Here is a 13,742-nt window from a genome sequence, read left to right as displayed (position 1 = left end):
AGAGTTCATCTGTGCACAGCACAACATCGACGGCAACTTGTCTCCCAACGGATACATGTATTAACATATAATAATATTTGCTTAAAATAGAAAAGGTTTATTTTACTGTTTGAAAAGGTCGAGTATTTTTATTCGTAATCTGCGAGACTTTTTCTTTTTCTAGAAATTTACTCAGCTTATGCAAAACTAACACTTAGATATTTTTTAAAAATAAAATAATTTAAAACATGTGTAGGTGGATTTGCAGTGATGTGTGGGTTCACATTAGTCTTGAGTTCTTTCTCTGACTGACCAACATAGAGTGCTGGTGATCACATTCTGGATCCAAGGCTCCACTTGTTTGATTTATATAGCACATAAGTCTGAGAGTCAAAGTAGGTTGCTATGTGCAATCCCAACCAAAGCTGGTCGTCTTTGCAGCAGTCTCCTTTAGGGAAACCATCCTTATGTGTTCAATTTAGCTCCTTGAGAATATGATCCTCACAGTCTTTGCATGAATAACAATAGTACATCTGCATTTGATTCTACTCTGTGCCCACACTCTGGAAGCAGCTGGGCTCAGTAAGTGGTGTGTATGGAGTTGGACATATTTATTGATTACTATGAGGAGGAGTGGTCTGAGACATTTCTGCTTCCTGACTGCATCACGAGCACAGAAAGCAAACAACACAATGAAAGGTCATTGTAAATATCGTTTTGAATCACAATCAAACAACCAGTATTGAGCCAGTATTTTTTTTTAACCATATACCTCTGTTTTCCCCTTTTGAACATAATTTGCAATTATCTTCTGGGTCCCATCATATGAATTTCAAGGTTTCAAATATTTCCACTGCATACCTTCCCATTTACTGCTAATTTCTGACAAAAAAAAAGCATGATTTTTTTTTTACATTAGGCCACAAAGGGCAAGGACAAAATTCACATCCAGTTGCCTAACAGAACTTTTTAAACTTGCTCATGACCTGGATGACTGAGAATCTTCATAGACAAAACATTCCATATTTTTATTAGTATAGTGTATATATATAATGTATATATGATATCTGACAAAATAGTTGTTTCACTTTGAAAAGAATTCTGCAGCAAACATTTGAAAGTCTTGGTAAAACATAACTCCTAACTGTTCTTTTTTTTAAATTTATTTATTTTTTATTAATAATGACAGTGGAAAGTCCCTGTAGCCTTTTTACTGCTGGTCACACAGTGGGGAAAATCTGGCTGATAACTTCTTTACTTTGTGACAAACACCAGCAAAATCAAATGTGAAAGATTCAAAGTTTGTCTCAGGCACAGAAAGTAATGAGAAACTGTTTTTGTTCTTCAGAGCAGTAAATGTAAAAAGTCAAGGCTGTGGAATTTAAAACTTTGCAACTTTCAAAGCATAATTACCGTATACAAATAGGATTTAACCCAAAGCAGTGTGCATGTTGTTTTCACATGCCTTGAAGGACATTTCAAAGGTTTGGCCGAGTCTGAAACCACAGGGGGACAACTGGTTAGTGCAGGAAAGTGTAAGTGAGGAGTTCACATGTACGGCTCCCCCATACTGCTGTCAGCTGGGTTATATGGGTGCTCTGTGAAGTAGGCGATCAGCAATCTGCTCTAATAAGGAGAGCGAGTAAAGTTGAAAGTGTTGTGTTGCAGCCCCGCGCTATAGAGGGTTATTTAGATGCTACCATATTCTATGCACATACATAAGGCAAAAAGACATGGTTATTTTAAGGAATAAGTCAGTTTCCCATTAGAAAAGTTGAGCAGCAACTTGGTAAACTTTGTTTCTTATTAAATTTGACTTTCACATGAGAATTCTACCCTTTTAATGAGATGGATCTCAACATTAATAAAAACTGCAATGGTTTAACTGTAACTTTTGGCTCATCCATCTGTAATAACAGAGTTAATTCAAACATAGACGGCTAGTTTAATTAGACTGTTGACAAGTTATTTTCCCTGTGACTTATAATGTTTATTTTTCAACATTCAAACTATCCTTGATTACCCGTCTCACATATGGTTGCCATTGCAAAAGTTGTAAAGTTTCTGGTTCCTTTCCAAGCCTCAGTATCAAACCTGGGGGGAGTGCGCTTTTGTTTGTTTTAATAAAACAATAACCTTGGCTTTCACGCAAATGTTGTGTCCACGTAAACGATTAAAGAGCAACACAATCGCCACGAGTCCACAAGAAAAACAATGGAAATAAATCAATATTTTAAACACATCAAAGTACACTCTGTCACATGACAGCTATTAAATAAAATATTTTCATATAGAAGTAACATAAAGTACTCATTTTATTAGCTTTGTTCTTTTTCGCTCTGGAGTAAGTAAGTAATTGATTGTGAGCACTATGGATAGCATTTTCATAATATATATACATATAATGGAAAGTCAAGTTATCCAGATAAATCATTGTAAAGCCCACTGTGCCAGTGCCGCAGAAAACTCTACGTCAAAATGAGATATTTCTCCTCCTGATCTGATTCCTAATAAAGACCAGTCAATATTGCAGTAACTAGAACATAAAAAAGTAATTTTACAATTATGTTAGCAGACCAGTGAGAAAGTTTTGAGCAGAAATCTCATCTGGGTCTTGAAAGTACACTTGTTTGATATGCTCTCATATAAACAGTGGTTTAACCCTCACTTTCTTTTCCTCGGAAAATGGCGTTGAACTCTATCAAAAGAACGACAGTTCTTTTGATAGATATATCTAAAGCTACACTTTCCAAACTCTTATCTGTTTGGGTTTCTTGAGAAAGAAAATCAATCTTCTTCAGTCAAAATTCAGTCAGAATTCTTTATGAATTGTTTAAAACGAGACACAAAGACTCAAACACTGTCTTCTCACCAAGGTAGCTTCTAAAGCAGAGCAACACATCTCTTTCTTCTTGTCTGACTCACCTTGTCATTACATATTAGTATAGAAAGTGGAATTTATGTCTAAGCAATCAGGGCAATTGGATAAAACCCACATATGGTGCTACATATTAGATAGATATTTGCAGTTCCTAGAAATGTAATATTTTTTATTTTATTAGTTTTCTACAATTAAATACAATTATCATTAAATATAGGAAAATACGTGTTTAAGAAATTTAAGAAATATTTATTTATGGTTGTGTATTACAGGTACTTTAACAGGAAATTGACTTCTATGTAACTTTTTTTTTCATCATTTTTAATCTTATATTGTTACAATTTTAATGGTCAATTTTACTCATTAAATGTTACAAAAAGCAGTTTACATTTGTTAGGAAAAGATAAATGTTTAATAACTGTTTTGGACTTGAAAAAGTAAGTCACAAAAGTTAAAAAAAGTTGATAGCGTTAACTTAATTAATCTTAAATATTTTATTTATTTATTTTAATTTAACAAAGCCCATTAAGGGCTTTAAAAAAAGTTTTTGCTAATATCTTCTCACATATTTTCACCAAATCTGTGCATCTGGTATGTAATTCTAATATTTTTGTAAACATACTAACATCTTTTTAATCAATTTCTATTCTAATATTTTTAATATATGGAATCTATTTCCATCCTCTGAAATCCAAGCAAATAAAAATAACATTGTATTTTTTAAAAATAATATAAATTTACGACTGAATTGTTTTGCAAAATCTGCAAAAGTTCTTCATACGACGCAGTCAAACGGTAGTGCGCGTCCAACAGCTGCCTGTAGAGGGCACACTTCTCCTGGGATGTTTCAGGTTCCATGTGCACTTTTCTTACTTTCTCTGCGTGCATGCACTCACAGAGAAGGACAAGCACATTAACGATATTCACTTGTGTATAATTACCTTTGGTTACGCATGCACTGTACGTCACTTTCTCACATTTGCCTCCATTTCTCCTTTAATGAGACAAGCCCATCAAGACAGAGCTGCAGCGTTTTGATATTCTCACAGGAACATGGCCCTCAGAAACATTACTGCTCATGATTCACTGCAAATCAAGAAAGATTTTGCTGGAACAGAGGATGACACCAATTACCAGTTGTTTATTGTTCTCTATTGTTGTGTTTACTGCAGTCTAATCATATTTGGAGGTCGGCCACAGCAGTACATCAGCTTCAAGTGGAATAGCTCTTTTGAAGCCTTTCATTTTGTTCTGCCGTATTAGCTGCACTGAGCAGCCTTTAGACAACATGGTGCCTGTGCTTTTAAGATAAAAAGAAACAAGACTCACATCGTTTTCTAAATAACTTTGTGAGTTAAGGAAATTGCACGTGAATTGGTCAACTTAAAAAAAACAACAATTTAGCATCCCATTAAAACAATGTGTTTCATCTATAAATTTGTTTGGAGATAATAATCGTTCACGTAATGACATGAGCATGGGAACGAGATTTTGTGTTGGATTCTGGGCAAATGTTTCTGAGGGCCAGTGTGTTGCCAGACACAGCTCTCTCTCTTTCTCTTGCTGCCTTTTTCATTCCTGTCCATCTCATGGAATAACAGAATCACCGCATGAAAAGCAAGAAAATCATGGAAATCACGAGGCCTTCATTATACCAAGGTCATTACAGCCGCCTTGTATCCTCCTCTCTACATATAGAAGGAAAAGGGAACCCTATTCTCCATCACCCAAGGCCTCACCTTTGAACGCACACACACGCCAGGGCTCAACATCGCTCATACACACCCAGTCACACACACACACACACACACGGAAACACACATCGGTTTCTCTTTCATTTGCCTTCCTTGAATTTCATCATTCATTTTTACATCACATTAGAGTGGTGTGTTAGTGGCTGGCACGTCTGCGTGTTGAAGGCTGCTGTTACTTCAGGAAAAGACTGAATAATGTAAGGGAAAAGGCAGGGAAGAGGCTCCCAGGGATTTGGTAATAGCACAGAAGATTGCCTCCTATAACACATACTGTATATATGAAACACACTGTACATGGAGTGAGATAAATAGATCAGGAGCTAAACTGGGGATTAGAGAAGAGTTTGAGGGGGCCATTTTAAGCGTAATTGATCCTCAACTAATCTTCAGTTCTATGAACCCCATTTCCAGATGTGTTGATACATTTTCTAAAACTTAGTAGTGAAACTAAAAGATGTATTTTAAACTTTACCAGGCAAACATGCAAAGACAAACGTCTTTGGTGTTCCGGCTAAATTATAATCTTTTATTTTATATCTTTTAAAAAACTGTTGCCTGAATAATAATCACAATTCAAAAAACCTAAAATGGAAAGAGGAAAAATTAATACTATATACTTCTAGTACTACAAATACATATACCAGTGATCACCAACTGATGGCCCGTGGGCCAAATATACTTCAAAAAATTATGTGTTTTTTATTTGATTTTATTTAAGCGTCTGTCCCTTAAAGGTGTCCAACAAATGTTGGTGATGACCCCGAACATATACTATTATAAATTAATATATTATTAATTTTAAGTATTTTAAGTAAAATAACACATATAAGTGTTAGGATATAGTGTATGAAAGACTTCATGCAAAGAAGGGTGCTCTGCTCTTGGTACTACATTTGGCAAGAATTGACCTTCAAATTATAAAGAATATTATTAGTATTAACTAGCAGTTAGCAAATAATTCAGGCCTGTCGCCGTCTACATTTGGTCAGATGACAGAAGATCCAGGGAGTACGAAGAAATCTGCATATAAAGCCTAAGGGTGGGAGCTACTGCTAAATGTGCATGACCTTCAAAATTGGACCATATCTACTAAAAAATCGACCGTACTAATTATTTGCAACCATCAGAAAAGTCTCCATATCATTTGAAAAGGAAAAGAGAAGCCTGTCCATCAATTACCTGCGGATTCTGCAAATAGGATTTGTAAAAACAAGGCCATATAAGCATCAATTTCGCAGGTTTGTACATCCAAAACCAAACTAATTATAGATCAAAAAGATAATAGCAAGGAACTGTGATACGCTATAACAGATTCTTGAAAACGCTGTTAAAAATGAGATGTGTGAAAAGCCTTCTTTGTGCTTTTTTTTGTCATTGGAACAAGAATCTGTCAAGGTTAACGTCAAGATCCTTCCAGTGATGAGTTACTGTAATTAGGCCATTACTTCAAGTAACTGGATCCCACAATGCAGATAAAAAAAAAAAAAAAAAAAATGGAAAAATGGAAAACATTAAGAAGTTAATATTTTAAATCAGCATCAACAGACAGTAGAGACTTTCTGGAGAGTTGAATCAACAAAGGAGGAAGACTGTGATCTTGAGGGGATAGAAAATGTTCTCTTAATGTGAGCCAACCACAGTTTCTTCTGTCTGTCTTAGCGGCTGTGTCTGATTTGAAACTCTCCATTGATCTGATACCACCAAGAAGTGGCCTGCATATTAAACCAATGCTGTGATAAAAGCTCCAGTGAGACGGATGAATTTATGTGCATTTGTGTGTGTGTCTATCAGTGTGCAGGCTCATATCTGGCTCAGATTAAGAAAATGAGCGTACGTTCAGTTGTGTGCTGTCCATACACGGACTTACAAACTGTAATGTCTCTCAGGAGCCAAGTTCAGCGGCTGCCAACACATGGGCTTTCACTTCTGATCCTGACATCATTTTATCTTTCGGAGGTTTCTGTACCAAAATCCTTGCTCTGGTTCACCTTACAGGATGGGCCTCGCTGTCTGTTCTCCAAAATAAACACACTCATTAGTGCACTCCCTGTTGTCCGAGGCACAAAAAAACTTCAGATAATGAAGCGTCTCTGAGTTGCGGCCTGTCCATAATGCATTTAACACTTTTTTTTAACCCTGAAAATGTCATTTGGCTCGTCTGGTTGCCGATGGCAGGCCAGGAGACATCCTGTTCCATGTATGTATGTGTGTGAGTGGATAAACACACAAGCAAAACGTTCCCCTCTGAGATGTTTTTGTTGGAAAGCTTTCACACAGTGTGAAAAGAAAATCCTGCGCTTGTCTCACTGTTTTTGTAGCCGTGCTGTTTTATGGGCCATGAAAAGGATCTGCACTTCTCAGATCAGGGCTGACAGAAGTGCTCAGGAGACAGTGTCAGAAAAGGATGAACATTAGGCACCTGATCGGACAGGATCAATGAAAAGCAATTAGACTATAAGTCTGTGGAGGAGGCGGAGGGAGGGAGGGAGGGAGTGAAGGAGGCCTCCATGTGGTTGATTACAGGAGGAGAGACCTTTACGACAGTGGGAGAATGATTGTGTCAAAGATTTGTTGTGTTTCCTTCTAAGTTCCTAAAGCAAATCATCACTCGTGTGCTTTTATATACATGGTGTAAAGCAGTTATGTCAAACCTTTAACTTTTTTTCAAGTTAAGAGAGTAAACTGTTACAATGCAAAAAAAATTAATTATATCTAATATTTTAGATAACCTGTTGAGTCTACATGACCTCTATATAGTTAATGCTAGGATTTTAGATGCTATTAAAAGACTGTTGAGATGGACAGCTCAAGTCAAGTCACAGCCCATTTACTACAGCTTTTAGTTATCTTTAGCAACTATAGTAACAGAAGTAATTAAGGACATATGTAAAAATGTATTAGTTATGTTTGAAAATCAATTAACATTGGTAAAAACCCGCACTTGTCTTTGTTTGTAATTTTGGCAGGAAGACATGCTTTTTTTTTAGAATATTGTATATAATGCATAGGTTTCAAAAGTGATTATACAAACTTAAACTTTCAGTATGTGTGTATTTTAAAAATCTAAAAAAACTGTTTGCATTTGGCACAACCCAATCTAAAGGCTTCACTGACGCACAGTATTTGTTTGTGTTTGTCTGCTTGCGCTTCTGTCTCCCTGTGTGATTTGTGCCGAGGTTATGCGTTCTGCCTAACATCTATTGTCATAACGATGTGTGATTATTAAGGGAGTGGGGTGTTCACAGCAGGGGAAAAAAAAGAGGCAGAGTCGACAACAGGTTGGGCTTCCCTTTGTGTCTTTGTTTGTACACTCTGGAAATACATATTCATGCTCCCCACGTGCACACAATAGCACTCATTTGTTTATAATCTTAGTTTATCTGGGTTGTATACATTAAAAAAACCCTACACAATATTGTTTGTGCCGCTGTAATGCAAATAGGTTAAAGAGGTACAAGTAAATAAAAAAAGATTTCTCACACGGTCAGGAACCAGGAGCCGATGCCTTGTTATTTCAGTCGTTTTCTTACGAGAGGCTAAGCTCTTGCAGCAGGCTAGCTATTAGCCTAAAGCATGGTGTGTGGTGTTCTGTGTGGCCTGAAAAGACGCTGTTCTCTGACCATTAGCCTTCTGTCTATGCCTTGTTCCACAGAATTCAAGTGAACGAGATATTTTCTCCTTCCAATTTAGGGCTATAATGATGACAAACAACAAATAAGTTCTTAATCCAGGCTTTGTTACTTTATGGTGCTACGTCTTTGCTCCAACTACAACAACCCACGTGTGTGACATTAAAACCAACTGATGGTGCAGTCTGTTCAAACACGTTTGTATCTACTGCGATGAAGTGTCTTCCGCCGTCTGTTGTGGATTAATGACTCTGCTCCTTCCTGACACTAGATGGCTCTCTGTGCCGTGTGAGCGCCACAGCAGCCAGAGTGCAGCTCCTCATGCTGCTTTCATGGGGCCTGGAAATACAAGGCTGAGCAAAAGACTTTTGAGGAAATGCTTTAAGACACTTGGTTTATAAAACATACACAGAATTATACAGACGTTACACCTGGCCTAATGTTTTACTATAATTGTTGCTTTTATTATTATTTTTAAACCATGTTAAGTTAAAAGTGCATGTTTCTATGTTTAGTTTTTTTTGTGGATGAGAAGACACTTCAGATAAAGTGACAGAGTTTAAAATAAGTCAAAGCTTGTTTATAATTATTCAACGTTAAGCACCATTCCCATATTAGTGTATCCATCGTGCCTTTTGTATAACAGACCATTTGTAGTTTCATTATGTGGCGCAAATGCAACCCCTGAGAGCACTTGGTCGCAGTATTGACTTTGAAAATTGCCTTTCTTCTTCTCATTTAGAGGCTGTCTGTCTCCTTAGCCCTGAGCTCCCAAACCGCACGGCCGGCCAGTTCACGGTGGCCTTTTATTATGATGTCAGCACTTCGCTTAAAGAGCATTCAATATCTCCAGAACTCTTTTCAGAGAAACATCAATAGAACACAACAGAGCGTGCAGTGGAAGGGCTATTCCTAAAAACCGAGCAGTTCATTTGCTCATTGATTTATCGGTGGCTGACAGTGTAATGGAATTAAGTGGCAGTGATTATCAGGAACAAACAGGTTGTTTGTTTGTTTTCCTGGCATCCGTTCACCGCGAGTTTCAACACTACGCTGAGGAAGACAATGCACAAAGCGCATCTGGAAATGCATTCACAGGTTGGAACTTGCCTTATTTAAATTGGAGAAACTGGAGATAGATGGGGAAGTTAGTTGAAGTTAGCGTGTTTGATTTTCCCCCCCTGAACTTCCACATTAGACGTAAGGGTCCACAAGTTAAAAAAGTAAGAAATAAGAAAAGTAAGAGGGAAAACAATAGAGCTTTAAGAAACAACTGAGAAGACCAGTGAGCTGCAGGAAAAGCCTTTAGAGCCCAGTCTGATTTGTAGAAGGATTTAGAGAAGAAGTAAAGCTTTGTTGGACAGATGTGGTAAAATCACAGATGTTACTCAGGTTGTGTTTACTTCAGATTCTGTAATGATTTCACGGTTGATTACAGGTCTATTATTTTTAAACAGCTTTTTATAAAGTAGAAAAAGCCCTTTGTTACAGTAATTAATGCCATAGTAATTATCTGGTTTGTTAAATCTGAATGTTTCCTTTGTGCTACATGCTGACCTCAGAATCCTCTTAGATTTAAAGATGCTTCTGTGCTGAATGCTCTGCCCAGTGTGTTTGTGCACATGCGTGCCGTCACGCCTTCCACTCTCCTTTTACTACAGCATCTCCGCATCAGTAATTCATGCAAACTCCAATGAAAACCTTCTTAGCGATATGCAGATTTCTTTATGCAAAGCAGATTTACCTATGGTGTATGCTGCAGCGAGTGTCTTTGATCAGTCTCTCTGACATTCTCCAACTACGGAGAAGAAAAGAACTTAAAAATTGTAAAGGGCCTTAATTGAAGTGAACATAAAAGAAGACACATGGTGTTAATTGGTATACGCTAAGAATAATCTAGACCTCCGAGACCACTGTCCCTCACCGGCCCCGCTGCCAAAGTGTCAGGATTTACATCTTTAATTCAAGATTTCCCCATTAATTACCTCGCAGGCAGTGAATTGTGAACCACTTCATTTTAAAGTATAATAAACATCCAAAATAGCCCCCCCATTCCTCTCCACAGCCATGAATACCAATTTTTGTTAGTCTGCAAAAAGCATTCTCTTTTTGCTTTACAGAAAGTAGCAGTTTGTTAGTTTGGTCCAAAAAGAAGTTTAGCTGTGCTGTAACTGATGGGAAAAAAATCAAGGAACTGATTTGAAAAAATTATTATCTGCCAAATGCAAAACAGCATTTTTTTAAATTCTAGAACAATATTAATTTAACTAAAAATCTGAAACAAAGCACATCACAGGAGTGCATCAAACCTCAAATTGTATACAGTTTTACCTAATCACATAGTGTATATACCATTCCTGTCTTAAAAAAAAACTGACACGGATGTTCATATGCAACCCCCCCAAAAAATAAAAAAAACTTTAAACGTGTTTGGATTTCCTAATAGTAGTAGTAGTAAAAAGGAATTGTTTTTCAAACATCTATTATAGCCCCCTGGTGGACAATTACTTTTTTCTTAAATATCCTGTTTACGAAAACGACATAGCATACACAGTATAGAAAACACAGCTATAAAGGTTCAAAATATATTATTGAATATTGTTTTTAACAGGAAGTTCAGTTCAACACTAGTTTCAAAAGCAACACAACTTGAAGTAGATTGAAACAAATGTAGGACACAGTGTTTTGCAAGTAATAAAATATTTGACTTAACAACCGAGTCAGGCAAATGCATAAGTGAAATATTAAAGAAGGTAACAAAGATTAAGGCTAAAACATATCTCCAAAACTGCTGCCAACACGGCGGGATTCCTCAAAACAGCAAAACACGAGAGAGACAGAGAGAGAGAGAGAGAGAGAGAGAGAGAGAGACAGAGAAGGGGGGTCAGTTTATACAGTCTACACACAAGTGAGCAACTTATTAAAAGGGAGGAGGAATCCACACCAACCTCAGATGTCGGGAAAAACCCCATCAGAGTTAGATTAAGACGGATTATGAACCAGTTACCAACTATTCTCATCCAATTATCACCTGACGTCTGTCCAGTAGGCCTGTAGAGTCAAGGTGCTTTTCCACCAGAGGAATTAGTGCTTGTAACGAGTGACGAACACATCGCCCCAAGATAGTGCCTAAATAGAAGCCAGAATATGACTTGCAGCCCAAAGCTTCCTGATTGACTTTTGATGGACTCTGTGCCCTTTGACCTCTGTAAGAGTAGGAAGTCAAGATGAGTTTATCATTTTATCTAAAATGGGAAATGAAAACTATTTTGATTCTATTTTGATTCTGTTCCCCGCACTAAGCCATTGTGGTGCAACGTGTTGAACCATTTTTGGAATTTCTCCGAAATTGGTTCTCGTAGCCATAAAAAGACAGATACACATGCACACCTAACTCCCATAGAAAAAATGCTGACAGACAAATGACAGTCGGACGGAAAGCAAATCACTCTCATGTCCTTAAATGCCACCACCAGCAGCAGCAGCAGCAGCAGCAGCTGCAGCAGCAGCAGCAGCAGCTGCTCCCAGATTCTCTAATATCACAACGTCTGCACTCATCTCTCTCACTTTAAAACACATTTAACTCTGCACTGCCCTTGGAAACAACCAGCTCAGTTAATGCTTTTAACTTCTGAGCAGGTTCACGTATGTGTTTATTAACAGAAAACAGCAACATCTAATAGGACATATTGGACTAGTTTCAAACGCAGCCCTCTGTATAATAATATACACTTCATTAGGATACAATGAGCAAATTATGTAAACACAGTTCAAACGAGCGCCGCGCCTGTGCACCTTATAATTCTTCTTTTTTGAAGTGGTTTTATTTTGGGGTTTTTGTTTTAATTCATTGGCTCAAAGTACACAACCCAGTGTTAACGCTGATTTGATATGGAAACCTGCAGGGACATATTAATTAAAATAGCAGTCTAATTAGCATTCCACTGTGACCTAAAAGTTGAATATTATTAGAGCTGCAACCATCGGCCTGTGATGAAAAGGGGTTACATGACAGTGAAATTGAAATTCAAAGAGCTGAAGATAATGTACACGCAGATCAAAAGAATGAACGGTGGAGAGAAAAATAACACACCAAGAAGTTTTGTGCTTCCTCACACTAGGGGGCGGGGATCAATGTGTGCACACAACTCTGACCATATACTGTACGCATAATTACAGGACTGAAGACTGCCTTTCAAAAACAATTACAGTTATAAAACATTTTTAACAGCTAATAATCAATAAACTCAAGGGAGAAAAAAATGTAACGTGGCTGTAGATCGAAATACACCTTCAACTGATAGAACACAAAACTGTTACTGCAAAAGAACTGACAGCCTTAAGACTGAGTTCCATAATATCCAAAAACAGTGGTGCTAGTTGATTAAATTAATAAATTAATTGTGATTATTAATGGTAATTAATTACTCTCAAGAAATGCCAACAACGGAACCCGTTGAATAAAAGAACAAGAGAAATACTCTTTCCTGGATTGTTCTTATTTGTTTTATATTTAAATTTCCCTGAAAGGTTCACCGACTTGACAGTTTGCGATATTCTTTGACTAAAAAACATAAACATTTGTTTTGTAGAAGAAAAAGCACCGGAGAAGACAATACTTATGAGTGGTCTTTACATAGACTTGGCAGCTGACTCATCCAATAGCAGCAGGTTTGCGAGTTATATTGGTGTATGACACACCAGATGTCTCTCTCTACAACATGGTGTACAGTTAGAATTCACCAACCTGCTCATTTTATTCACATTTATTGTTTTCCTATTGTATAGTTATAGATATTTACATTACTGTATCAGCAGACACTAAGACAGATTACACATGCAATATGTCGTCCAAAGAACTGCTGCTCATAGCTCACTGAGTTCCCAGTTAACCTATGTGAAAAGCCACGCCGCACCCTGATCTACATTAACGTTTTTACTAGTTATGACAATCAAAACAGACCTCACGAAGGCCAGAGTTGCTGTTGTTTAACCTTGTGGGCTTGTACGCTTCCTCTACATCCCATCAGGGACTCTTTCATATTCCTACGCAGCCTTGTGCATGAACTGAGTTGCCTGTTTTTCTCCGTAAAGGCCCGTATGCTCCTCCTGCAGCTGTACAGGCGGCTGTGTTAACATGTGTCCCTGCAGTGGGCCTGCGCACCAGCCAGCCAGTGATAATTATTTATTAGTATTCATTAGTGTGAGGTGCTGGCCGGTGTGGGGCTCATGTTGAATCAGTGTTCTGACGAGGCCTTGGCCCGGCATGGGTCAGTGAAGAGCCAGTAATTAGGCCCACCAGTCAGTAGGCATTTTCCTAAGCACAACATGTGAGGGTGAGAGAAAGAGAGAGAAGATGCAAACACCAGGAGAGAGCGAGAGAGATGGTGAGAAAGAGAGAGCGCGAGAGAGGGTTTTAAAAAGTAGAACCCCCCCCCCCCCCTCTTTTCTCCTTTTTTTTTTTTTCTCTTGTTTTGGCTGGTCCTTTCTCTCACTCTC

Source organism: Cynoglossus semilaevis, chromosome 16 (assembly GCF_000523025.1).
Source record: "Cynoglossus semilaevis isolate Cse_v1.0 chromosome 16, Cse_v1.0, whole genome shotgun sequence".
Lineage (NCBI taxonomy): Eukaryota > Metazoa > Chordata > Actinopteri > Pleuronectiformes > Cynoglossidae > Cynoglossus > Cynoglossus semilaevis.
This window is presented reverse-complemented; position numbering follows the sequence as displayed.